This window comes from Neofelis nebulosa, chromosome 1 (genome assembly GCF_028018385.1).
Source record: "Neofelis nebulosa isolate mNeoNeb1 chromosome 1, mNeoNeb1.pri, whole genome shotgun sequence".
In the NCBI taxonomy this organism is placed as follows: domain Eukaryota; kingdom Metazoa; phylum Chordata; class Mammalia; order Carnivora; family Felidae; genus Neofelis; species Neofelis nebulosa.
Window position 1 is genome coordinate 59,892,637 of NC_080782.1, and position 25,533 is coordinate 59,918,169.

The 25,533-nt window shown below is 44.0% G+C and overlaps 1 protein-coding gene and 2 long non-coding RNA genes across 5 annotated transcripts in view; 2 read left to right on the top strand and 1 right to left on the bottom strand.

The window, feature by feature from the left end:
• Nucleotides 1-25,533, bottom strand: part of SLIT3 (slit guidance ligand 3) — a 599,210-nt gene that overhangs the window by 319,454 nt on the left and 254,223 nt on the right. The window lies entirely within an intron of this gene.
• Nucleotides 1,030-23,743, top strand: LOC131507844 (uncharacterized). 2 transcript variants are annotated; one of them, XR_009259746.1, is made up of 4 exons: nt 1,030-1,280; nt 1,627-1,756; nt 13,022-13,174; nt 23,425-23,743. It is a non-coding gene; the product is annotated as an uncharacterized LOC131507844 (long non-coding RNA). The 2 variants fall into 2 exon arrangements; XR_009259745.1 differs by lacking the exon at nt 1,627-1,756 and having other exon boundaries at nt 1,063-1,280.
• Nucleotides 2,831-7,777, top strand: LOC131507850 (uncharacterized). The gene is made up of 3 exons (XR_009259747.1): nt 2,831-3,381; nt 5,903-6,002; nt 7,297-7,777. It is a non-coding gene; the product is annotated as an uncharacterized LOC131507850 (long non-coding RNA).

Below are 25,533 nucleotides of genomic sequence, written 5' to 3' on the forward strand. Positions count from 1 at the left end.
GGTTCTGACGATCACCACAGTATTCATTACCAACGACTATTTTGTAACATTTCCAAAGCACAATGACACGAAGCTCTGCAGACCTGTGATGACTGTATCTGAGAATTTCTTTCAAACATCTCATCCACTGGCTTGGAGCAAGTCCTCTAAGGAGCCAGCTCCAAGGAGCTGGGGCCATTCTCGTGCCAGCATCAGGACTCCTGGTCCATGTATCTGGCAGGAGTGATGCACTCAGAGTATGGTGCCTGTTCTGACCAGTCCGGTTCACCTGATCCGATGAAAGGTCAGCAGGACTAAGCTCTGCGCCAGGATTCCAAGGATTCCAAGTTCCCTTCCTCCGCCCCAGGCCAGTGACTTGTAAACGTGGAGGCTCTGCTAAGCACTGGGATTTTATTAAGGGCCTTGTTAAAATTTACTAGAGTCAAATAAAGAAAAGATCCAGCCTTGGAAATCATTCTCCACCCATGTCTCTCCTTCTCCCTGCTTCCCACCCCCACCCCTGATCCTACTTATTCATCCATTAAGCAACTAACTACTGAGTGAATCCGGGAAAGTTACCCGTATCACATAGCTTTAGAAATCACCTCAGAAAACGCCTTTAGGAAGGTAGGGTCACCTCTTTCCATTTGTCTTACTCTGGCAGGTCTGGCGCCTAAGCCAACAGGCAGTGAAACACTATGGTGAAGGATAGAGAGATACAGACTCTTAAATCAGGCCTGAGTTAAATCCTGGCCATTGAATCCTACTGGGATGACTTTGGGCAAGTTACTTAACCTCTGGGAGTCTCACTTTCTGCATCTATAAAATGAGACGAGTACTATGACCTACTGTGTAAAATATTGAGAGGGTTAAGGAAAGTAATGCATGTCCACTGCCTACCCCAGTGTTGAGCACACAGCAGATGCCAAAAATGTGAGCTATCAACAGGGGTCCCGTCCTCCCCCCACCCCCACCCCCCCCACCCCCCCCGCAAGACTGCATTGCTCTATCTTGTGTTTAAGAGAATTTTTGCCAGCTACATGGGGAACTAAGGAGAGGAAAAGCCATGTTCATGCTGCTGGATTCACAACTTGTCCCATCCTTCTGTGATGTCATAATTCGAGCAGCAGCCCACAAATCTGAACACTAACCAGCCCTGTAACTGGTCCCCACCTCCCACACACTTTTCATCACCCACTTGCACACAACATCTGGGGACTCTATTTCCACCCTACTATCCTGTGAGCTAACTGCCCAGATTCCGTGTCCAGCGATACTCAGAGAGCCGGTATCCTCAGGAGGTAAGCATACTAGGGCCTCCAGGATCCAAGGCAGGAAGCCCTCTTCCAGGAGAAACTGAAATTTTGCAAAATGGGATACAGGCAGGGGCATCTCTTTAAAACTGAAATCCCTGTGCTCTGGGGGACCTGAACACAGGTTTCATTTTTCAAAGGGCCAACATGTCGCCAAGATTGGGTTACTCTGTGTTCAGAGGCTGCTTGACCCCTCCCTAAGCCCATACTGAGGCAAAGACCCACCTAGAATTGAACCCGGGCTATACAGGCAGTTCAGGGCAGTCAGGGCCTGAACCAGTTCCTGGGTTGATGGACATTTTTTGAGCAAGACTGACTCCTTCTACTCATTCAGGTCTCTGCCCAAGTGTCCACCCCTCAGAGAGTCCTCGCCAGACCTCCAAATATAAAGTCCCATGCATCCTGTCTCCTCTGCACGTTTTCCTTTTCTATGACTTCATGCCACTTATTCCAAAGCATCTCACGTATGTATTTGCTTACTTGCGCTTGCCTGCTGCCCCTAGACTGTCAGATCCCTGGGAAGAGAAGCTCTACCTGTCTTGTTCATGCTACGGGCCCAGCATGTGCTAGTTTTTGCACTGAGGAGATAAGGGAAAAGAACAAAAGACTTATAAGATGCCACACAAAAATCTAGACTCCTGCTTGCCATTGGGGCTTAGAGTACAGAGAATGTTCTTTTTAGAAAGGAAGGAAGGACAGTAATGTTCTTTTACTTTTGATGTTCTAAAGATTTGCCACACACACACGAACTGACTGTAGTCTCTGACATTGTACACAAGGCCTGAGAAACTCAAGGTCGTTTTCTCTGGAAGTATGGCTGGCCATTATATATTACACATGGTCTCTCTCTCATACTCTCTCTTGCTGTATCTAGTGAATTTGCTGAGCCCAAATTGCTGAGGGCCTGGATATCTAAGGACATGGAGTGGTAAGTCAGTATAAATTTGGTGAGAGCCAAGAAATCTGAAGTATTGGTGGGGGCGGGAGTCTGGGGAGATGGGGTCTGCAAGAGAAAGAACAGGAACAGTCGCGGCTTTGCGAAGTCTAAAACAGGTCAACAAAAAGGGGCAGGTCGAGACTCATGTCAAGCTAGCTTCCCTCACGTAGCCACAAATGCTTCCCTTTGCTTCTCTGAGCTGGCAACAGCTTTCTCTGTACATGGGGCTGCAGGGAAGGATGGGGAACAGGGCAGAGAAGGGGAAGCCTTGTTCACAGGAGGATTAAGAAGCAACCTCACAAGGCTGCAATGACTTTGTAGGCTACAGAACAAAACTGCCAAAAGGGCAAAAAGTAAAACCTAGTTATTGAGGGGGGCTGCACATCCATGCAAAAATAAACTGCACACCACCTAACCAAATGAGAACAAAGCAACACTCTTGACAGATAGATTTGGCCCAGTGCAGATTTTCTATATATTATGAAAGAATAAAACAGGAGCAGCTCTGGCCACCCTCCTTGTCATGGCAACTACCACTACCTGCCCCTTCTTAGCAGCTGTTCTTATGAGCAGGATGGAATGCTCCTGCTATAAGGGCAGGTTCAGGGCATGTTTCCTGGTGACCCAGAATCCAGTGGGAGAACTCCTGCAGGTGTGCATTTAAAGGCCGTGGGTACATCTGCAAAAGAATGCTGGAATTCTGAGTTTCAGGAGCCAGTGAGCAATGGGGTCCCAGAAGCCAGAGTCTGGCAATATGCATGTTCACACACACACACACACACACACACACACACACACACACACACACACAGAGGCAAGAATGGTTTCTGCTAGGATTGTCCAAAAATGATACATAATCCATAGCTGTGTAACTTTGTGTAATAACCTGTCTAGAGCCTTCAAACCTTTTTGATAAAATTAAGAAATTGGAATAGGTACCCTCTAAGGATTTTTCAGTTTAAAAATTTTAGACTTCTATGCAAACATTACTTTCTATGCTCTTTTGTTTTTCTCTCCCCTGCTCTTTCTGTTTCATCTTCTGCCTTTCTTCTTTTCTTCCTCTTGGCCAAGGCCCTTCATTTGCCTCACAGGGGCCAGTGACCCCCAGCAGCCAACCAGGAAAGCCAGCAAATCAGCAACTGTTTTCACAAGGTTTGGAGTAGCTGATGTCCCATGGTTATGGTTCAACTATCCAGCCCCTAGGCTCTAAGACAAATCCCCAAGTCTCTTGTTAAGCATTAAATAAGACATACCAGCCAGTCAGCAAAAGAGAGTCTCCTGACTGAGTCCTGGTGGTATGGAACAATAAATACAGTCACTGCACCAAGAAGCTTAGTCTAATACAGAAACAGGTGCGCCCAAATGGCAACATTTCTGCTGCAGAAATCAAGACAGGCTCATGGGGGAAATCTAGCAACTAAGGCATCATGCTGACTGTGGGAGAAGTGACTTTTGGGGGTCCAGAAAGCCTTCCTAGGAGAGGGCATGATAATGTTCAAGGTTAGCAAAACATAATATCCTTATCCTTCATTAAGTGCATCTACTCCTATAAATTGAGAAATCACATCATTTGGGATGGACCCACCCATTAAACATACACAGTATGTGTAGTTATCATTTGTTGAGTGCTATCTGCTATGAACTGCACTAAACTCCTCATACACACCTCATTCAGTCCATAATAAAACAGGAGATTGATGTCAGCACAGTGTTAAGAGCATGTTGCTAGTCACACAGATTCTGGCTTTCTCTATACCTCCATTTTTTCATCTGTGAAATGGGACAAAGAATAGTATATACCACATAGGGTTAGTATGATTTTTCAATTAAATATTATATAAAGCACTTAATACAATGTTAAGAATGTAGTAAATGCTCCATAAACATTACTTATTGTTGATGGAATCATTTTTCCATATATACCTACTAATGTCTAGAGAGCGTAAGTGAGCTCTCTGAGGTCACATGGCTTGCATGTCACCACACTCTGTCATCCCTTGTGATGTAAACTATCACTGCTTGATGGCAACTTCTTTAAATTTTCCAGTAAACTCTGCACCTTCTGGAACTAGACCTGCAATCTACCTTTAAAAGTCATTGTGGATCTGCAGGTCAATTAATCTTGCCTTGGAAAAGTCATGCAAATATATGGCATATACAGTAGGGCCTTAATTAGAGTTAGAGGTGCCTGTAGTCTTTACCTTGAGGTCAGTAGATCAGGTGCTTCATGATCATCTGTGATTCCTCTTTGCCCACCCCTCCCCCCCATTCCAGACTCTTCTGGAACATTCCCTTTTGTTCTTCCCTAATGACCCAGCTCACCCCAGGCACTGGGGGTCCCCAACACAGAAAAGTCAAGGAGTGAGCCAAGAAGAGCTATGGCATGAAATGGGGCTGGAAAGGCATAGACCCAGCAATGCTGGAGGCTCTCACAAAAAGCTTTTAAGGAAAGGAAAGCAGCTACCTTGGGGGGCGTTCATAACACTTATGCCAGTCCTCGCTTGCAGCATGGTGGAAAGGGCGGGCCAAACTACATATCATCTGCAGCCAGCTCCTCAGAGTCCACTGAATGCTTCCCATAAGCCTCTATATGGCAACGGGGCCAAATTTCCTGGTTGACCTCAAAGGCATGTACTACAGCAGTAACTAGGAAGCATGGAAGAAGTGGCATAGATAATTGGTCCTAGGAGGCAGTCCTAGAAGAATTTTGTCTATAAGGAAAATAAAGTAAGAGAAAGAAAAGCCTAAGGAATGCCTTAGTGTCTTCAAGCAGCTCCCAAGTTTTATTTCGTTTATTTGCTTATATGGGGAGAAGTCAGAGAAACAATCTGGAGCCAATGAGGATCAAAGAAAGGAAAAAGGGCTTAAGCTGGAGAAAAATTCCAGTCGGACAAAACAAAGCTCTTTTTGAATGCAAGGCTGATAAGATTGCTAGGTTTCACTGTTGAGTGAGGTTATGGTTCTAAATCTCCAAAAAGCAATTCAAAAGCAAACAAACAAACCAAAACTCCCCAAACCCTCCCTCTCCTCCCCAGTCCTTTATGTCTCCCACTTACACCATTTGTCCCAGTATTACCAGCATCATTTATACCATCTGTATTAGAATTACCTGGAAAACATATAAATACAAGTTCTCAGGCCTCACCTCAGTCACTATTGAGTCAGAATCTCTGGGAGATGGGTGTACCATAAACCACAATTTGACAAGCTCCCAAGGTGATTCCTATTTACATGGAAATCAGGGAGTGAACCAAGGCAAGGTGCCTTCCACCTTGAATTTCAGAAAGTGTATGCACTTTCTGAGTGTATACACTCAGAAGTGTATGCATTTTATCAAAGTCATCAGAGGGCTGCTACAAAGGGCACTAAAATAAAAATGAAAGCTGCCTTTCCCAGGGAGATGGGGTTGCTCAGTGCTAGAGTACCACCCTGACCCCAGGGCACAGCCAAGCTGATGAGCTGAAGATACAGGTTCAGTCGGTAACCCTTGATTACAGACAGACAGCTGACAGGGGGCTGCCAGGCCTGTCCTGGAGGGATGGGGTGGGAAACGTCACTTAAGGGCAAATTCCTGTGCCTAGAAATCAGATCTGAGTGCAGCACTCCCATCCTCTACTAGAGAAAGAAACCTTACAGTGATTTATCTTTCTCCCTCTTCTTATCTCTGAGTTAGGCGCTGAACTGTGCAAACACACATATTGATTTGCTCTTTGCTCCTGGGCGCAGGGCAGTCTTCTTGCCAAGGGACTGAAAACATCTCCACCCATTCTGAGGTGTGTGACTGCTGATCCAGGGGAAAGGGGTGGGCTCGAAGGCACTTATGTTTCTTTTTTTTATGTGTTTGTTTGTTTTGTTTTTTTGGCCTACACAGTGTTTTTGTTTTGTTTTTAACTTGTCTTTTTTTTTTTCTTTTTAAGTATAATTAACATACAGTATTATAGAAGGCAGTTTTCTTTTTCCTTCTATTGCAACTACATCTTTGCAACATGAACACACAGGCTGGCATAAGGGACTCCTTTTCCTGGGCACTCTTGTGGTGACTTCCTCAAGGTTGCAGAGAGCGAATTTTTGCCTCTCTCTGCTGGGTGTCCACTGGCACCCAGCCTTGACGCCTAGCCTCTGCTGATTCTCCCAGGCCGATTTGCCTCCTCCTACTCTGGGCTGCTGGGTGATAGGAGGGGAAGTGCTGGCCAGGGTTGTTTCACAGAACTTTGAGCTGCATCATGGAGAGGGAAAGGGAAGGGATACTGTGTTAAGAATCAGAATCACCCAACTGTGTCAACTCATTTCCTACGACTGTGACTCTCTCACCAGTGCAAACACTGGTCCTTCTCAGATCTGGGAGCCACCATTTTTCAGAGGAGGGGATGCAAGTGGTGGACTGCCTAAATGAAACAACATTGCCTGCCAGTCACAGTCTCATTGGAAGTCTTGATTCTATTCCTTGCTTCACAACCAATTGTGGGTTGTGGCATATGCAATTTGTCGCTAATTACTGTCCCAAGCTAATTCAGTTAAAAAAATTAAACTAGAAAGACCTGTAGGATCACTCCCACTCCCATACATTCCAATAGCTTCCTTGAAGGAAAAGGGGATTAGGTTTATCTAGATTAGTGAATTTGTCTATGCCTTGCATCTTATTTCCTATGTACTCAGAAGGCTCATAGTTATGTCATAACTGTTACATCCATGAGAATCAGAAAAACTAATGGCTTAGCAGTTTTCAGCAAATTGTGATCACCTACCACCTCTACCGTTTGCTTAAAACAAGCTGGAGAGCATGCCAAAAATGCAGATTCCTGGGCCCTGTCCCAAAATACTGAGGGTGGAATCCTGAAATCTACATTTTTAATAAATGTTCTTTTCATAGCTATCATGCCTTTCCTTCGAAGCATAGCTGAAAATATTCCACTTTTATAAAGGACTAATTAAATAAGTCCCCCGACACCTCCTATAGCCTCATAATCCATTTGCTTTTGCTGCCTCCAGCATCCACAGAAAATACACATACTTTTTTTCAGTTCTTTGTAAATAGTCTAAAATATTCCTGTTCTGTGTTTTGTTTAGGAATACACATGTTCCCTGGTCCAGAAAAGAGACTGGCAGGCTACAGTCCTTAGGCCAAATCTGGCCCACTGCCTATTTGTGTAATAAAGTTTTATTGGAACACAGTCATGACATTTTGTTCACATATTGTCTATGGCTACTTTTATACTGCAATGCAGAAGTGGACAGTATGGCCTGTAAAGCTGAAAATATTTCCTATTTGGCTTTTTGCATATAAAGGATTCTATGGCTTAGAAGGGTGGAAGAGAATGGTTAGTTGTTGGACAAATTCATTTCTTTGTCTTCCTGGCACGTATCTAGACTACATTTCCTAGCCTCCTTTGCAGTTAGGCCTGATCATGTAACTGAGTTCTGGCCAAGGAAATGAGGAAAGGAATTGAGACTGGCCTGGACTGTTAAATCTCCCTGACTTGATCCTCCTAGCTGCAGACAAGCCTAGGCTTGAACCTAGGTGTCATCCTATTGGAGGTTCCAGAGATTCATGAAGGAGTTTGGGTCTCTCTTAGTCATTACTTGGGACCAAGCCACTCATGCATGGAAAACGCATTTTGGGCTTTATGTAAGAGAAATAAATCTCAATCAATTTGGGTCATTATACATTATATTGAATTCACTTGCTAGAGCAGCCCAATTAATTCAATTTAAACACAGTTCTCTCCATAGGTAAAAGAATTAAGGAGGGAGGTCCTTTGCATTTTCAAATGCAGGATGGGAAATAATGGGTTGCTACCTGTTTACAGGGAAAGAGAAGGTTAGAGAAGACAGGGCAGTGGTTGTGGGAACTGTTTGGCCTGAGGGCTAGCCTCACATCCTGTAATGCCAGCATAATGAGTTTGTTCTCCCCATTGATGACAGGTAGAAGCCCTGTCATTCACAGTGCTAGAGGAAGAGACTGGTCCCTTTCTCCAAGAAATAAGTACCTTCAGGGGAGATGGAAAAGTCTAGCATCCAGGTTAATATCTTGTAGAAAGCCACAAAGTGCAGGGGAAAGAGTTCTGATAAGGTGTGGCAGACTTGGCTTTCAGATCTTTCCTGAAAGAATTAGCTGTGTACCTTAAGGTAAGTCACCACCCCTTTGAAGGCATGACTTCCTCATCAAAACAAGTCTACACCTTTAAAATGTCAGAACCATACTGGATTTCAAATATAAGCTAGCTCAGTGGTTTCCAAAGCAAGTTCCAAGAATCCCTGTGATCCTTCAGAGGTCTCTCAGTATCTTCTATAAGGTTTAAGGGATAGGCAATGGGTAGATTCTGGGCTTCCCACTGACTGAACCAGTATGGCATGGCTTTTTATTTATTTATGGGGGGATAGTATTTTGAAGCGATAACTGATATGTTCCACACCACACCCACCAATACCCATACACTTTCTTGTACCCAAGCACACAGGATATATTCTACCTTTGCCTTAGGGATGGATTGTCCTATACAACATAGAGAACAAAGAAATTAACTCGTGGCTTTTAAGTTTGAAAAATCTAGACCTGTGCTGTGCAACAGGACAGCCACTAGCCACATGTGGTTATGTGAATTTACGTCAATTAAAATTAAATGTTCAGTTCACTGGTCATACCAGTCACATGTAGCTGTGGCTACCATAATGAACATTTCCATCATAATAGAGAATTCGGTTGGACAGTGCTGATCTAAGCACTAAGTACTTGGGGTATACTGGATTAGTCAGAATTAGTAAATTCTCTGATCCAAAGATTTCTCCAGTTGGGAAAAATATTGGAAAGGATTGTGAAGGGAGTTGAGACACAGATGGGCACATAGTAGAGACCCCTTTCTTAAACTTTCTCTGCCAAGCAGCAGGACTAGACGTGGATGGGATGAAGAATGATAGAAGCTGAGGTCTGAGGAGACCAACTGTGCCAGGTGGAGCCAAGTGAGGGGACAAAGCCTCTCAGAATTACCTTTGCTCTGTCTTGGTGTGGGGGCATTAGAGAAGAATGGATTCATGGTGGCAATTAGCAGTCTTGAAGGGGAGACAGTCTTTGAGAGTTTCCCAGAGCTTCTGAGGGGCAAGGAAGTAGAAGAATAATTTCCTGTGCTGGGCAGAATTGCAGGGAAGAAGGAAGGTGGATGTAAAGGGGGGGTTGTCTTATTGGGTGCCCAGGTAGACAGACTTAAATGCTCTGAACTAGATGCCCATCACCTCCTTCTTTATGTGGGCACCATTTAAACACCCAGGAGCATGGACACAGCCCCAGCAGTGTGTGAGGTTTAGCTTTTGTGGAAAGTGGGAATGAGTGAGAAATTGTTATATAAACTGATGTTTGCAGACTGCGTTTATATACACTATGTATTTCTTATATTTTCCTTGTACAAACACAATCCTGCCACTGAAAATAATGAAAGGTTGATCAGTTCTACGAGTCAGAGATTAATGTTTCTTGCAGCTAAGGGTATCCTATTGGACAAAATGTGTCTGGGGTAACAGGAAGATGCAGGAAGTGGTTTCAGACCTGTCACTGTTTTAGATGAAACATAGGGTGTGTAAAGGAGACAAAATTCTCTGGCACATGCCCTAACTCCCCTCCCGAAGGGAACAAGAGCCATGACAAGTAAACAATAGAGTATGTGCTCTGTGCTTAAACACAAAAACTCACCAAGAGGAAACACACCCCATCCAAGCTTAAAGCTCTGCCTTGCTCCACAAGAAAATGAGCAAACGATGAACAGGTAGTAAGCAAAAATGTGCTTCTTAGTGAAAGCACTGTAGCGTTTGTACTTCTAGAGATGCCCAGTCTAAAATGATGTTCCCTGGGTGCCTGAGTGGCTCAGTCAGTTGGTGTCCGACTTTGGCTCAGGTCATGATCTCACGGTTCTTGAGTTTGAGCCCTGTGTCGGGCTCTGTGCTGACAGCTTGGAGCCTGGAGCCTGCTTCAGATTCTGTGTCTCCCTCTCGCTCTCTGTGCCCCTCCCCAACTCACACTCTGTGTGTGTGTGTGTGTGTGTGTGTGTGTGTGTCTCAGTAATAAAAAAAATTTAAAAACATTTTTTAAATGATATTCTCTGGCTATATGAAGGGGCCTACGAAAATGAAAGCTCTGACTTCCATTATCTGAGCATACTCTCTGTGAGTTCCTGAAAACTTCCTAATCAATTTATTTATTGTCACACCAGCCACATTTTTATCACTCTGGATGGCCATCTTATGGTGAGGAGTTGCATGAGTGTCCAGATACACACAGGCATATAATGCAAGCACACCAAAGAAGGTCCTGAGAACCAAAGAAGGCTTTAGTGTGAGTTCTTCCATGAGGTCCACATGTTGGCATCTACAGCAGTGAGTCTCTTGGCAGAGATGGACTTGGGGTTTCATTTCCTCCATTATTATAAGAAAATGGTTTGTTCTTTGTAAAAAAAAAAAAAGTGTTATATTAGGGTTCTATTAAAAACTGGAGGCAGTGGAATTTTCATTTAAAGAAGAATGATTATGGGGCACCTGGGTGGCTCAGTCGGTTAAGTGTCCCACTTCAGCTCAGGTCATGATCTTGCAGTCTGTGAGTTTGAGCCCTGTGTCAGGCTCTGACAGCTCAGTACCTGGAGCCTACTTTGGATTCTGTGTTTCCCTCTCTCTTTACCCCTCCCACATTCATGCTCTGTCTCTCTCTCTCTCAAAAATAAAACATTAAAAACACTTTTTTAAAAGAAGAATGACTATAAGACTAAAGGTTTTCACAGGTCCTTAGTATTCTTTAGGGACAGCTCTAGACCTCTGGGTTGGAGGCCGTTGGCAGTGACAAGAAGCTATGGTAAATTCTCCAAAGCCTTCTAGGAAACTAGGGGGCTTCTAAGCTCACTGGGAAATCTCCTCTCTCTCTCTGTCTCCTCCTCCTCATTCCTACCTTCTGTTCTCTTTCCATCCTACTCCTAGCTACCTTCTCCCACGGATCTCCTAGAATCTTCACCCTGCCTCCTGTGCCCCAAACTCTTGGGCTCCCCCACCATATTAAAGGCCTTCTCTGCAAGGTGCTAGCAGAGATAGAAAAGTTGGGTGAGTGTGTCAGTGTGTGTGTAAGGGAGCCAGAGGTTGTGTTTTCACCTGTGCTTCACCCATCTCCTCAGACAGAGGGGAGCAGATATACAAGGGGCAGGTGCATTTTCTGAAAGGGACCAAGGACTGAATACAGGGAAAGGGAAAGAACTGTTTTTTCTCCCCAGTGGAAACATTTATATCCTGAATTTGGAGAATTAGATTCTGCCAGAAGGTCACATTGGGTGCGTCCTGAGCTATGGGCCTCATGAGTGCTATTTTATTTATCCTCAAAACCAGCTGGGACATAGGCATAATTATTCTTCTTTTATGAATAACCAACGGGAGGATCAGAAAGGTGAAGAACATGACCAATCATCCAGCTGGTAAGCCTCTGAGCCAGGAACTTAATCCGGAAAGCAACACTAAGGTCTAGCAACTGGGAAACTCCAGGACGGCCAGTCCACCCAGGGAGGAAGAGGAGAGCCATTGAAGGGGCTATGATAACAGCTTGTGCTTAATAAGCACTTATCTCATGTACCTTATCTCGTGAGCAGCAAGGATCGGATTTGGCTGAGATCCTAGAGTTTGAGAACTACATTGCCCCAGTGTGAGCTGTGGGCAGACACATATTCTCTAACTTCAGGAGGCAAACCTACCCAGTACGGAGAGGAACCTGTCTATCACAAACCTCTCCCTGGGCAGTGGGAGCAGATAGGCTTTTCCTGCCAGAAGTTGCCAGAAGGGCTGCGAGGCTTTAAGGTTGACTAAGCCATAATCCTACTCTAGATCATGCTGCTGCTTCCGTTTCCTGAGCAACAGCACGGAACTGGGAGAACATACGTGCTATTAGATTTGGACAGGGAGGCGAGCAGCAGTGTTTGTCACTGGGAACGGAGTGTGACACAAACAGCCTGGGCTCCGTGCCTTGCCCAAGCTGTCACACGCACCCCATCCTCCAGAAGCAAACTGATAGCAACCCAGAATACACCACCCCCTACTTGTCTTTAAAGAAGAGTAGCAGAGGAATGGGGGCAGAGAAGAGACAAAATGAGAACACACAAACCCAAGACATAGGGGCAGCTTCAAAAAATTCCTACCTAGGCATATAGAGTTCTCACAGGGCCATGGGATCAGAGGCCAACTGCGACTCCTGAAGTCTCCAGACACATCCAAGTCTCACTGAATTAGAAGATAATCAGTAAACTCAATTCTTCTCATTAGGATATGGCTCTTCATTACTGTGGCTGGTGCTTTTGCAGAGAAGAGGTCTGAATGGAAGTGTGAGTCAGGGCAAAAAGTGCTGCAAGTTTCAGAATGCAATCCATCCTTTTACTGGGCCCAAGTCAGAGAAGGATGTGAGGAAGGCACTTTTCCAGACACAGTTTTGAAATCAGTCAGAAAGTTAAGAGAATTTCAAAAATTATCTTGGATCCATCTGGAATCTTAAAGAAACTATCACTCACAGAAGAACAGGAGTGAATTCAGATAGTTCCAGCCCCGTAATGGAAGCAGCAACTTGGGCTCCTAAGTGCCTGGATCATTCTGGAAGGTCATACTTACTGCATGTCTCCTCCAAGCACTTCTGCCCTGTGGTGGATTCTGTAGACGTGATGTACCAGAGACCAAACCACATGGGTCCAGAGAAAAGTAGACAGACTCAAATTTCCCTGGAACAGATGGTAAATTCTTCACTTTTTTCTTCTCTTTGATTTTGTTTTCTCGTGAGTTCCTTCTGCAGGATGCACTATGGGGAATCCAGGAATACCTGCTAGAGACCAGGCATGCAGGAAATCTGGACATTTCTGTGGCAAAGAACCCAAGAGATGCTGACACCAACTTTCTTCTTGACAGAGAGGGAAGCACACAGCTCTGGGGGCCTTCTAGAGTCACGGTATGCAAATAATTCAACAAATGGCTTAACAGCAATGCTGTCAGAAAAAGAATTTCCAATTCTATCACCATGGTGACAGCTCATCAAAGAAAAAAAACCTAAATCTAAAAACTGCCTTCTTTGGCTGATGAAAAATAATAAATAGGGCTTCCAGGCTTGTACCTTATATTAACTCTCATTGCCACCCTGAATTCTCCCCCAGCTCCACCCTCATACCTGGCCAGGTCTTCATACAGTTACAGCCACCTGATTCCCCATGATGCTCTTGAGCCCAGGAACTTAAAAGACGAGTGATTCATTCCCCAAACTCCCAAACCTCCAGCCTGCCTCCTCTTCCCATGCTCTTCCTGGCATTTATTAACCCCTGACCCCGGGTTTATTGGCTGTCCATTGCAATTTCACAGACAGGGTATTTCTGGAAGTGGCTACAAGCCCCAGGTTGCGTCTACTCCAGGGATGGAACATTCACAGGAGAGAAGGCTAGTATGTCCGGAGGGACTGAGTCAGAAATGGCACTTGTGACTTCCTTCTGTTCTAAGGGCTATGCCATAGCCAAATTTTTATATTAAAAACTGGATCGTATAAGTCTCCAAGGCATCCTGAAACAGACAGCATATATATTTTGCCATTTCGAGAACTGTGATCCAAGCAACTGCTGAGGGAGTGACGTTTTCAAGAAGCGGGGCCAAGAGCAGTGATGGAAATACAGAAGCAGCAAGCTGTAGGTGTAGGGAGGCTTGCTGCATCTTGTAGGGACAAGCAAATACTAGGAAGCACCCAGTCGATTGACTGCAGATTACTGTATTCTGACCTGGCCACACATTGGAACACTGCAAGATTATGACATACAAACAACTGAAGATCTAGGCTTATTGATGTGGAGAGATGTCCACAATATGTTGTTAGCAAAAAATCATGCTACAAAACAACGTATATAGTGTAATCCTATTTTAAAAATTTTTTAAAAGTTTATTTATTATTGAGAGACAGAGGGACACAGAGTGTGAGCAGGGGAGGGGTACAGAGAGGGGGAGACACAGAATCTGAAGCAGGCTCCAGGCTCTGAGCTGTCAGCACAGAGCCCGACGTGGGGCTCGAACTCACAAACTGTGAGATCATGACCTGAGCCGAAGTCGGTCGCCTAACCAACTGAGCCACCCAGGCACCCCTAGTGTAATCCTATTTAAGGTATGTTTTTATGTGCCTATACACATAAAAGAGTAGAAGGCTGTATAGCAAAATGTTAATCACTGTTACCTCTTGTGGTTTCTCCTTTTTATCTTTCTAAAATTTTGGTGCCTAAAGCAATATTTTATGTGGTGATTTTATATTAATATTATATCAAAAAACCCATAAAACTCTAAAGTAGCGTTAAGAGTGACTTTTCGGGGTGCCTGGGTGGGTCAGTCGGTTAAACACCCAACTTTGGCTCAGGTCATGATCTCGCAGTTCGTGAGTTTAAGCCCTGCATCAGGCTCTGTGCTGACAGCTCAGATCCTGAAGCCTGCTTCAGATTCGGTGTCTCCTCTCTCTGCCCCTCCCCAGCTCACACTCTATCTCTGTCTGTCTCAAAAATAAATAAACATTAAAAAAAGTGACTTTTCAAGGATAAAAGATAGGGATCAGGTCTCTACTCTACCAGGAACTCTGGTGGGAAGTAAATTAAAGGAACCACATGGTCGCTGTCCTCACAGGGCTTGAAGTCTAAACAAGGTGATACATGAAATAATCACTAGGTCCCAGATCTTCAGGAGTAAATGAGCAAAACATTCAATGATGGTGGATCATGTTCTCACATGTAGATAGACACAGGTGGTTAAGTGGACAAGATTATCTAGATTCCCATCCCAGATGGATGTGACATTGATCAAGTCGTTTATCTGCATGGAGACCTAGTTTTCCCATCTAAAAGTGGGGTAACAGCAGAAGATCCACCTCAGAAGACTGCTGTGCTGTTTAGATGAGGTAAAGACAGAACACAGTGCCGACAGGGACATTCAGGAAATACCAACTATTACCATTACTATTCATTACCATTCTCACCAAGGGCTCTGTGAAAGCAGGTATGGGCACAGCACAGACACAAGGAAGACAGCCCTTTGGCATAATAGCACCTGATGCTGACAGTCCTCTACCTTCTGGGAAAGATCCTTCCTTTAGCTTAAGTGCTTGAAGAAGTTTTAAACAAAATGGCACTCATTTTCCCAGGAACAGGGAAGCCTGGCCCACGCCTCCCTGGCACAGCGCAGTATTCATTGTAGTGCTTAATCTGTTGGTGACTTAATCTGTTGATGAAGCCAATCAATGGCTCCCTCCATCCCCAAGCAAATGAATTGCTCCCCTCCAATCGAAACGCACCTTTAATCTGATTCCTTTTCACTCAACTCTCTACCATGACCCACGTGTCATTTCATTCCTTCTTTCCCCTCCTGCAAGTAATCAGCCTGGTCCAATTTGCTTGTATAAACAGGAGGCCTAGGTGGGGGGATGTCACTTGGCTATGGCAGTTCTGCTTTTTATACATCCCCCTGCCTTGTTTCCTGAGACCTTTCAATAGAGCCAGACTTGGAGGAGAGTTATATTAAACAGTTTGACTCCAAACCTAAACAGCCCCTGAAGCATTAGTGGTTCAAAGATCTCCTGGTGCATTTATGAAAAGCCATTGATCTGGGAAGAGGTGTTAGTGGACTTGAAATGCACTAAGAAAACTCCTTTGCTGGCAGGAGGCAGAGTGGTTTTCATTAAGGATCTGCCCTTTATCTTGTCACATCACTGACCTGCCCAAGCCGAGATGGGTATTTCCCCTTGCCTTGAGAGGAGGCTGCCTCTGGTTAGAAGTCGTGATAAGAAAGCATTCATTTTTAAGACAGACACAAAGGACAGAAGTGACTTGCTTTGCGAGTGTGAACCCCAAATCTCCTTTATATTCTAACTTTCGTGATCACTTCTGATGCATAAAAGCCTTGAGAACACCATGGGTCATTCCCCGATGTTTGGTTCTCAGGACTAGGAAAATTGGGGGAAAGATGCAAATCCTTGGACTTCAGAGCTTCAGGAACTTGAAATACCACCTAGTACAGGGTCCCTTCTTAACCCGGAGGACCATTTATCAGTTTCAGGACAATGTAAATTGCCTTAAATCTCCCTTCTGCTGCGTACTACTAGGTGACCTGAGATGCATTCCTTCCTGTTGCTGCCATGATTTTCTCATCTAGAAACTGGGCCTGATGCCCTCACAGGGTTGTTGCGAGGATTAAATATGGTAATACATGTAAAGTGCTTTGCACAGTGTCTGGCATAAAGTTGACACTTGATAAATGCCAGCTATTATTATTGCTTGCTATTACTATACTATTATTTATGCAGCTTAAAAATTGTAAGCAACACTTTGCATGTCATGCATATGTGCATTTTCCCGGAATAGGTCTATACACTTAATTTTCATTTTCTCCTAAAGGGGAAGGACAACTAATCTAGCTAGACTTTCTCCTTTAATTGATGAGTAAAATCATGCCCAGAGGTTTAGAGTGTTCTTTCCAGACAGATGCAAAGCCAGAACCAGAACCCCCAAATCTGTTGATTCACTGTCCAGTGCTTTGCAAAGTTCTGAAGGCATTAGCGAAGGGAGCCCAAACCTTACCCAGTGGTGCACAGAAGAAGTGATCTATGAATAAATGTGGAATAGGACTGAACACATATTGGCAAGGTTAAGGCAGAGGGGATGTTCAGGGGTCTGGAGGTGTGATGGCTGCGGAGATGCCAAAAAACTCTTGACAACAGTAATCCACAGGAGAGGCAGTGGGCAAACCAGAGTGAAGGGGGGAGCAGGTGGAGGCCACCAGCCAGAACTTTCTCCAGTTACAGACTTTTATGCATTTCCCATGCATAAAAAAGCACATTTATCCTACAGGCTTTACAACATCCAAGATAATATGCATATTTGACTTAGGAAATAAATAGTTTTTGAGTTCTGAATGATTGTACCTCCATTTCCCAGGAAATGCAGCCCCAGGATTTTGAGGTTTGCATTGTTCTTCCTTTGACCAGGTTCTTCAAAATGCTTTCGTTTTCCCTAGTTCAGTGGTTCTTAAGTGTGTCTTTAGACCACCACCATCAGTATTCCCAGGAAACTTGTGGGAAATGCAAGTTTGGGGGACCTCCTTAGAACAACTGAAGCAGAAAGTCTGGGGGTAGGTCCCAGGAATGTGCTTCAAAAGGGTCTCCAGGTGGCTCTGAAGCACACTCAACTCTGAGAACCACTTATTTAGGCCATCGGTGTGGCAGAGAAACATAACAAGGAAAGAGGGCTTTAAAAAATCTTCCAGAAATTTGAGACCCTGGAATACACTTTTTTTTTTTTTTTTTTTTTTTTTTGGTATGGAATAAACTGAAACTAGATTAGTAACCTAGTTCCTCTTGTATTTTGCCAACAAGAGATCTTGGAGGGAAGTGGAAAATAAATTTCAAGGCCTTTCATCTCAGTTACCATGACATGTTCATTTAGCATTGTGTGGGGAGGAAGGGAGAGAGGGAAGGAGGGGCAGCGGTTAGGCTTGTAGAGGAGAATACACAATTCCAATGGAATCCACTGTAATTTAGGGGCAATTAGCGTCTGCACATTCTCTATCCATGAGGCTCCATTAATCCAGTTAATCCTTATCTTCCAATCAAAAACAAACATCCTTGAGTGTGCTTGGGATCCTTTTAACACATTCTGCCCACCTGGATGCTGTCCTCTGCCTTGTAATCCAGAGCTTTTAGGAGCCACTTCAGCTTCTGGGAAGGGGGGACGACTCACCGTCTTGGCTGGGTCCTGCCAGCTCCTTGGAAATAAGCCCTCTCCCAGGCTGCTCCTTCGCCCGAAGCACACGTTCTCTGGCTAGACCTGGCCTCTCCCTGTCATTACGCAAGTCGATCTTGGTACTCCCTTGCTATTCTGGGCAGCCTTCCCTGACAACTTCTTGACTTCTCCTTGCCTAAGCAATGCAAGAGCTTGGATAATACTAATGCCTTGCATTGCTAAGACGCTCTGCTGTTTCCAGCGGCCTTTCTTATTTGCTTCACGGGATCCTCCAAACTACTGTAATATCATTACCCCTCTCCGCTTTCCCACCCACTTTGGCCCCCTGCAATTTACAGATGGGGGTCATAGAAGCTTCCAGGGGTTACATAACCTATCAAATTCCCACAGATAGCAACTGGATGACAAGGTAGGTTCAAACTCAGGTCTCCTGATTCGCAGGCGAAGACCTTCCTGCTATAGAACACTGTTTCTTTCTGACTACCCACCTAAATCCATAACACTAATGAATAATGCATTTGTGCTTTCACTGTGTTTATGTCTTTGGGACGCCTTTGTATCTGTGAAAATAAGTGTGTCTTCATTTAAAAGCCTTTATAGAGAAGACATCATATCTGTGTAACTCAGGCTCAAATAATAATATAAAGTGCTTCTACCTATTCAAAATATTTTCATTTTCTCTTATTTTGTCTACAAAACAATCCAACAAGTAGGATAAGCAGTATTATATCTATTATAATGGTAAGGAAACTAAAAGTTGGCCAATAAAAACAACTTCCTGGCTCAGCAATAGAAAGTGGTATCATTGGGAACAAAATACAGACTTTTAACATCTGGTGCTGTATTTATCTACTAGATGCATGGTTTTAAAATTGTGTTCTGAAAACTGCAGGGTTCTTATATGCCACCTTGGGAACTCCTAGGGGAGCCATGGAAGGGTGGGGCTGGCAGCGCTCTGGGTCTCCTACCCTGGGTTTAACTAGAATGTTCTCTCCCTTAAAAAGCAGCTTGGAAGCTGCTGGCAAGTTGTCATTTCCTATATGGAGTACCCAGCTAGTAGTACTTGTCAGGTATAGACAGTGGCTTCAGGATAGTACAGTTGCAGGCGGCCCTGATCAGCCCTGAGGATCTTATAAACACTTCTGACCTCCCAGCTTGCTGTCAGTGTGGGAGGTGAAAACTGTGCCCTGTCCTCAGAGGGAGTAAGCTACCCCACAGCCTTTTTCATATTCTGTTCATCAATTCAACAAAATTTGTTAGGCAACTACCATGTACTAAGTTCCGTGCTAGAGTTTGGAACTAGAATAATAGAAAACCAGTATGAAGATGACTGATGCCCTGCCCTCATGCAGCTTCACACCAATAAATAATTCCAAATCATAATAAGGAATAGGAAGGAAAGATCTGCCTGCTGTACGAAAGAGTAAGGGTGGGGGAGGGGGTCTCATCCACTTAGGAGGTCAGAGAATTCCACTTTGTGGAGACAATACTGAAGCGAGGCTTTCTCGGCAGGGTAGAGAGGGAGAGGGAGACCATTTCTGCTGCACAAAACAAAATATTGTCTAGATATGAAGCAACAAGAGTGTGGCCTGTTTGAGGGATATCAAGGACATAAGCTGGCCCAGAGTGCCAGGAGATGGGAGACGGGTCAGGTGGTGCAGGGCTTAGAATTTATGCAAAGCAAAATGGATAGCTATTGCAGATATTTAAGTAAGGAGTGTTATGATGGATTGACATGTTTCCAAAGATGATTTTGGCTACTGTCTGGAAAAAAAAAATGGGGTTGGTCAAGGGTATAAAGCGAAGAGACTTTTAGGAGCCTCATTAGGGTGGTTTTGTATATATGTGACTTAACTGGCCCAATTAATTTCTAATACTGGAAGTAACACTGGATGCTCTTGAGAGTGGAGCCAGTTATCAGAAAGGAAATCCACGGTCACACAGAGATGCCCTTGGGAGATTTTATAATTTAACATGGAAGGGAGAGAGCAGGCAACATGGACAAGACTTTAGAAGAACAAGAGTGGTAAAAATGAGAAGTTCTACCTTAGATTTGGATGACAAGGTCCCAGCCCTGCACTGTTACATCTTATTTGTAATGTGAGACAGGCCATTTAACCAAGCCCTTAGGCCTCATTTTCCCCAGCTGTGTTGAGGGTCCAATAGCCCAACCACAGCAAGTTATCAGGCAATCCGATTACATAATGTAAGTGCAAGTACTTTGTAAATGGTAAGGCATTCTTAAAATACAGGATGCCATTATCATTAACCATGTCAGTATATACACAGTAATTATAATTATAGTTCTGAGTAAATATGGAATAACATTTTTATCTCCAATTGCATCCCCAAAGTAAGTTACTAGCCACCAAGGAATTTGTGTTCTTAGATGGGTTCAGAGTTTCATTATATTCCACCATAAATCTACCTTTAATTTTTCAAATGATAAAGTTGTACAATTACTCAATTTTATTCTTTAGAATTATCATATTTTCTCAAAATTATGACTATAGCCATACTTGCGTCATACTATATCTCCCAAACCTTAGTCATTTATGTTTTAAAGTCATACTTTTAAACCATAAATGCATAAAGATACTTGGTATTTTATTTAAATTGAATTTATATATATTCCCTTCCACTTTTAACTTTAATGAATTTAAATCTCAAAAATATCACTTGTGAAATACTGATTCCTAATTCACATTAAAATAGTTGGAAGGCTATCAACATACAAATAATCTGAATTATCAGGATCTCACATAACATCAGCAGTAAACACTATACTTGGGAAATAATGGCTTGTACCATTCATATTTCAGGGACTTTTTTTCAGTATCAAAATTAATAGGGCCTTTTGCTAGCCTAGGGGTTCTTAACGTTAGAATCACCTGGAGAGTTTTTAAAACTCTTGATGCCCAGCTGGACCCCAGATCAAGTAAACAAAAATCTTCAGGCATGGGACCCTCAGTATACTACCAAGTTCCCTGGGATGATTCCCATTAGGGCCCAGGTTGAGAAGTGACCTAGATTCTTGGGTGCCTTCCAGGGCTGCCTGGGCCTCCTAGGACTGTCCAGATATTGAGGACAGACATGGGGAAAATCTGGCAGCAGTGGAGTCAATCACTGTTTTTGTCTCATTCAGAAGGGACTAACCATCTGGATAAAAACAGTAGCAGTGCTACTACTAATAGGCAATATTCACTGAAAGCTAAGTTTACATCAGTTACTCCTCCAAGTAGTTTATGAGAATTACTTCATTAGTATTCATAGGAATGCTGCAAAGGGGGCACCATAATAATCTGCTTCTGAGATGAGGCATCTGAAGCCCAGAGTGGTGTAGGGACTTGGCCAAGGTCACACAGTAGAAGTGACAGAGCTGGAATGGAGGACCCTTGAAAGCAAGCCCAAGTCTCCATCCTTTATTCATGGCCTGCTACTTAAAACAGACATCTTAGGGCCTGGAATCCTGTTCTATGAACCAGAATCTCCTATCTCTGTGCCTTCTTTAAAAAGTTACTTGTTTGTTTATTTTGAGAGAGACAGAAAGAGAATGCAAGCGGGAGAAAGGCACAGGGAGAGGGGGACAGAGGACCTGAAGCAGACTCTGTGCTGACAGCAGAGAGCCTGATGTGGGGCTCCAACTCATGAACCGTGTGATCATGACCTGAGCTGAAGTCCAACGCTTAACTGACTGAGCCACCCAGGTGCCCCTCTGTACCTTTTTATTAGACTCCTTTCCCTATCCCTAATTTGGCAGATGAGTACATTATATTGGCATGCAAATAAAGGCCTGTAGAAGCTGCAGTATTTCCCAGGTCCTATAACCAACTCCACGTGTGGTCTTGGGAGAGTCCCCTAACTTCTCTTGGATGCGCTTTTTCTCATTTGAGTTGCAACAATGAACTCTGCCTCACAGCCATTAACGTTGGAAGAGGAGGCATCCAAAGTGTTGGGTCCCCACTGCTCCTTGCCCTGGAGAAAGCTGCATGGGGAGGGAAGGATGGTTTCCAGCAGCCCAGAAGTCACTTTTCTCCTTTGTAGGATCCAGTTTCCCCCAACAGACTTCAGTCTGAATAAACAAAACTAGATTAACACACCTAGGGGATCTTTGAGTCCAGTCTGAGTTTTTAGCATCCAGCTACAGGGAGGTGAGAAGAGTCTGTTGTTTTCTAAAAGAGAGATGAAGAAACCACCCTCCAATTATGCAGGAGATTCTGCCTCACAGTTGAATAAAGGGCATGAAATCGGATGTTTTCAAGCTCAAAATAAAGCAGTGGAAAATCCACCTCCCTTCTCCCTCCATAAAGAACATCTAACACATTGCGTTTAATTTCCGAATAGGGCAATGTTCTTTTTAAGGGAAATGTTAAGCAGGGATTAAAGACACGATGGGCTGTGTAACTCTATCCTCAGCCCTTTCATTGTTAATAGTATTTTTTTTGGCGGCGTCTGTGCAGAGATGTGGGAAAAACCAAAGTCTTATGTAAATGAGAAGTGACACACTGATAAACCAAGCGCCAGACCTGAGGTCTTAATTACACAGGAGTCTAGATGTCAGAGTGAATGCAGCTTATTGACGTTCAGAGATTTCACTCAGTATTAAGTTGGACGACCTTCTTCCGGGAGCAGAAAGCAAAGCACAGGTTTCTCATTACTCAGGGCCACGTTCGCAAATGGCAAAGGGCTACGTTCATGCCTGGGCACTTTTCTGGATAGAATACGTCCCTGAACTCTGACACCCCCACTTGCTTGCAGTGGCACAAGCAAAGCAAGGTGTTTGCAGGTGTTTCCAGCTGTGGAGTAAACTGCTGGTAATTGACAATGGTTCTTAAAAGCAAAGGTCTCCAATGGCGTCCCCCCCACACACACACAATAGCCTACCCTCCCCCCATTTGGCATCATTTGTGGCATCTGACACTGTCAGAGGCATGATTTCAACAGCTAATACTCCTGTGAGGTATATGAAAGCGTTAGTAGCTACTTTTTAAGGCTGGGAAGCCTGCAAGGTCAATAATTAACAAGCATTTGTGTTACTGAACAGGACACTTGGGGGACATAGCTCACACAAGGCGTTGCTGGTGGACTGGAGTCAAGGGAGGTTTATATCTCCTGGCTGGGGGCTCTTTTCATTAGCTTGACACTGTGGCCATTATCCTAGGGGGTACAGGCTGTGTTTTTAAAAGGGGCTTGGGCAGAACCTAACAGTTCTCAGTGGGTGTTAGGGTCTTTGCCTTGGAACAGAAAAACAATACATCCTTTCCTTCCACCCGTACTAATTAAAGTGTCAGGATGGAGCCCCAACACTGATTTGACACATGACATGACGTCCCTTGTAATCTGACGTGTCTTAGGCTAACATCAAAGCGCCGTCAAGGAAAATGAAGCAGGATACTTAGAGTGTGCCCGTTGTAGGCTGACATATAACTCCATCCAGCTTCATTCACAGGCCCTCGCTCACCAGGAGATTAACCCGTCAGGCTGTCGAGTGAGAAGGGACGGAGCAGACCCTGACAGGAGGCCCGCAATGCAGGGGAAATCAAAACAAATCCACCTGCTCAGGGAAGACTTTTTCGACACCTCGTCCCCCTACGGACATCTGTGGCAAGTGTCATCCCGACCACTGGTGTGGCACTGGATCATTTATGACTGCCTCATGACATTATTTTTCACTGTTGTCTTTGTATTGTTGTTTGAGGACTTTGTGTAATGGTCTCTTCTCACTCCACAAATAAACTGCAGCACCTGGCAGGCGGGGAGCAGCTTGAGCACGTGTCTGTTCTAGCAAACTCCTCTGGTGACTCCACGAAGGGCTGGCTGGTTTTCTTTTTGTTTTAGTTTTCAATCTGGCATGCACCAGTACTTTTGGAGAATACGATCAAAATGAAGGATCACAAGGACGAACACGGGTACGGATGTCTTAGCAGTGTCAAAGTATGATGTGTGTCTAAATGTTTACTCTCAATTTCCTTCTCTGTCCCAGACCAGTAACATACAGTTCGTCAACCGGCACCAATCTGCATGCTACACTTTGAGTAGCACCATGGCAAAACACTGGGGTGCCTGGAACAACGTGGAACCTAAGATATCTCCTCAATATGTACCTGTTGATTGAAGATATATGTGCTGTACATATAATATATATATATATATATATATATATATATATATATATACACACACACACACACACACACACACACACACACACATTATGTCTATATATGATGCATTCACATCAAACATAGCTGTAGGCGCATACATTCAATTAAATTATGTTTTATACCATACATGTAATTAGAAGATAGGGTTGCAAAACGGACACCTATACCTAGGAGGAATGGTGCAAACTAGCTAGCAAGTTAGCACCAAGAACCACTCGATAAAAAGGCACGCAAGGAAAGGGAATAATGACTGAGCTATGTCTACCCAGAACTGTGTGCCATGCCTGAATTCTCCCAAGTTCTCGGTGGGTCATCCTCATATTTTACCCAAGGGGCAGTGATGCTCACTGAAGGTAAGTCATTCACCAAGGTCACACATCTATTTAGGGGTGAAAATGGGATTCAAATGTAGTTCGGACTCCACACAGCCCATGTTCCTTCTGCTGCACCACATGAATTTGGTGATGTCATGGGTAGCTATGTCTTAGTCACATCACAGAGAGCACTAAGAGGATGGGTGTGTTCTTACCACCACTTCCAAGAAAAGATGGCTGTAAAAAAATCACCAGTGGGCTGGCCGAGGTAGGTTTCCAGGGAAAGCAAGCCTAGTAATGAGCTTCTAGGAAGTTTATTCCTTAAGAGAAAGGCATAGAGAAGGGATGGCCCCTTTTCTTGCTGGACTGAAGCATCAGGACATGATGACTGGGGTGTCCTATAGCCATCTAAGACCCAATTAGAGGATGGTGTCAACACACTGAGGAAGGCAGAGCACCAAGAGAGCCACAGAGAAGCAGAGCAGGAGCCCTAACATCCTGCACCTGGGGTATCTCCCACCTAAAGACTTCCGTCATGTGAAATACAGATGTCCCCTGCGAACCAAAAGCTCACTTTTGTAAGCTGAAGTGGAATAAAGCAAAGAGGAAGACACCATTTTGTAAAAGTGAAAATCCTCTTTGGATTTTGTTTCTTTAGCAAAAGCAGGTATGAACGTAGGTCTTCCGTAAAAGTGATGTGGCATAAGGCGAACTTCCAGAGAAAAGGGAAACTTGTGCACGTTCCCTTACTAAAACTAATTTGAGTGGGGACTGCTCTGTTACTTGCACCCAAAGACACCCTGCCTGATACAACCTCCTCACATGATAATATCACTGGGCTTCACTGCCACTTTTAATTCAAGCCAATGTTTGATTCATAATCTCAGACCAAAATGTGAAGGAAACTATCATCTAGTTTATGGTGGCAACACACATTTTTCAAATCACCCTTTGAAATGAAATTTAGATGCCTTGAAGGGACCATAAGAGTTTAACTTGGAAATAAAAAAAAAAAAAAAGAAAAAAGAAATGAAAGAAAACTCACAGTATGTGACGTAATTCCTACTGACTACATGCAGG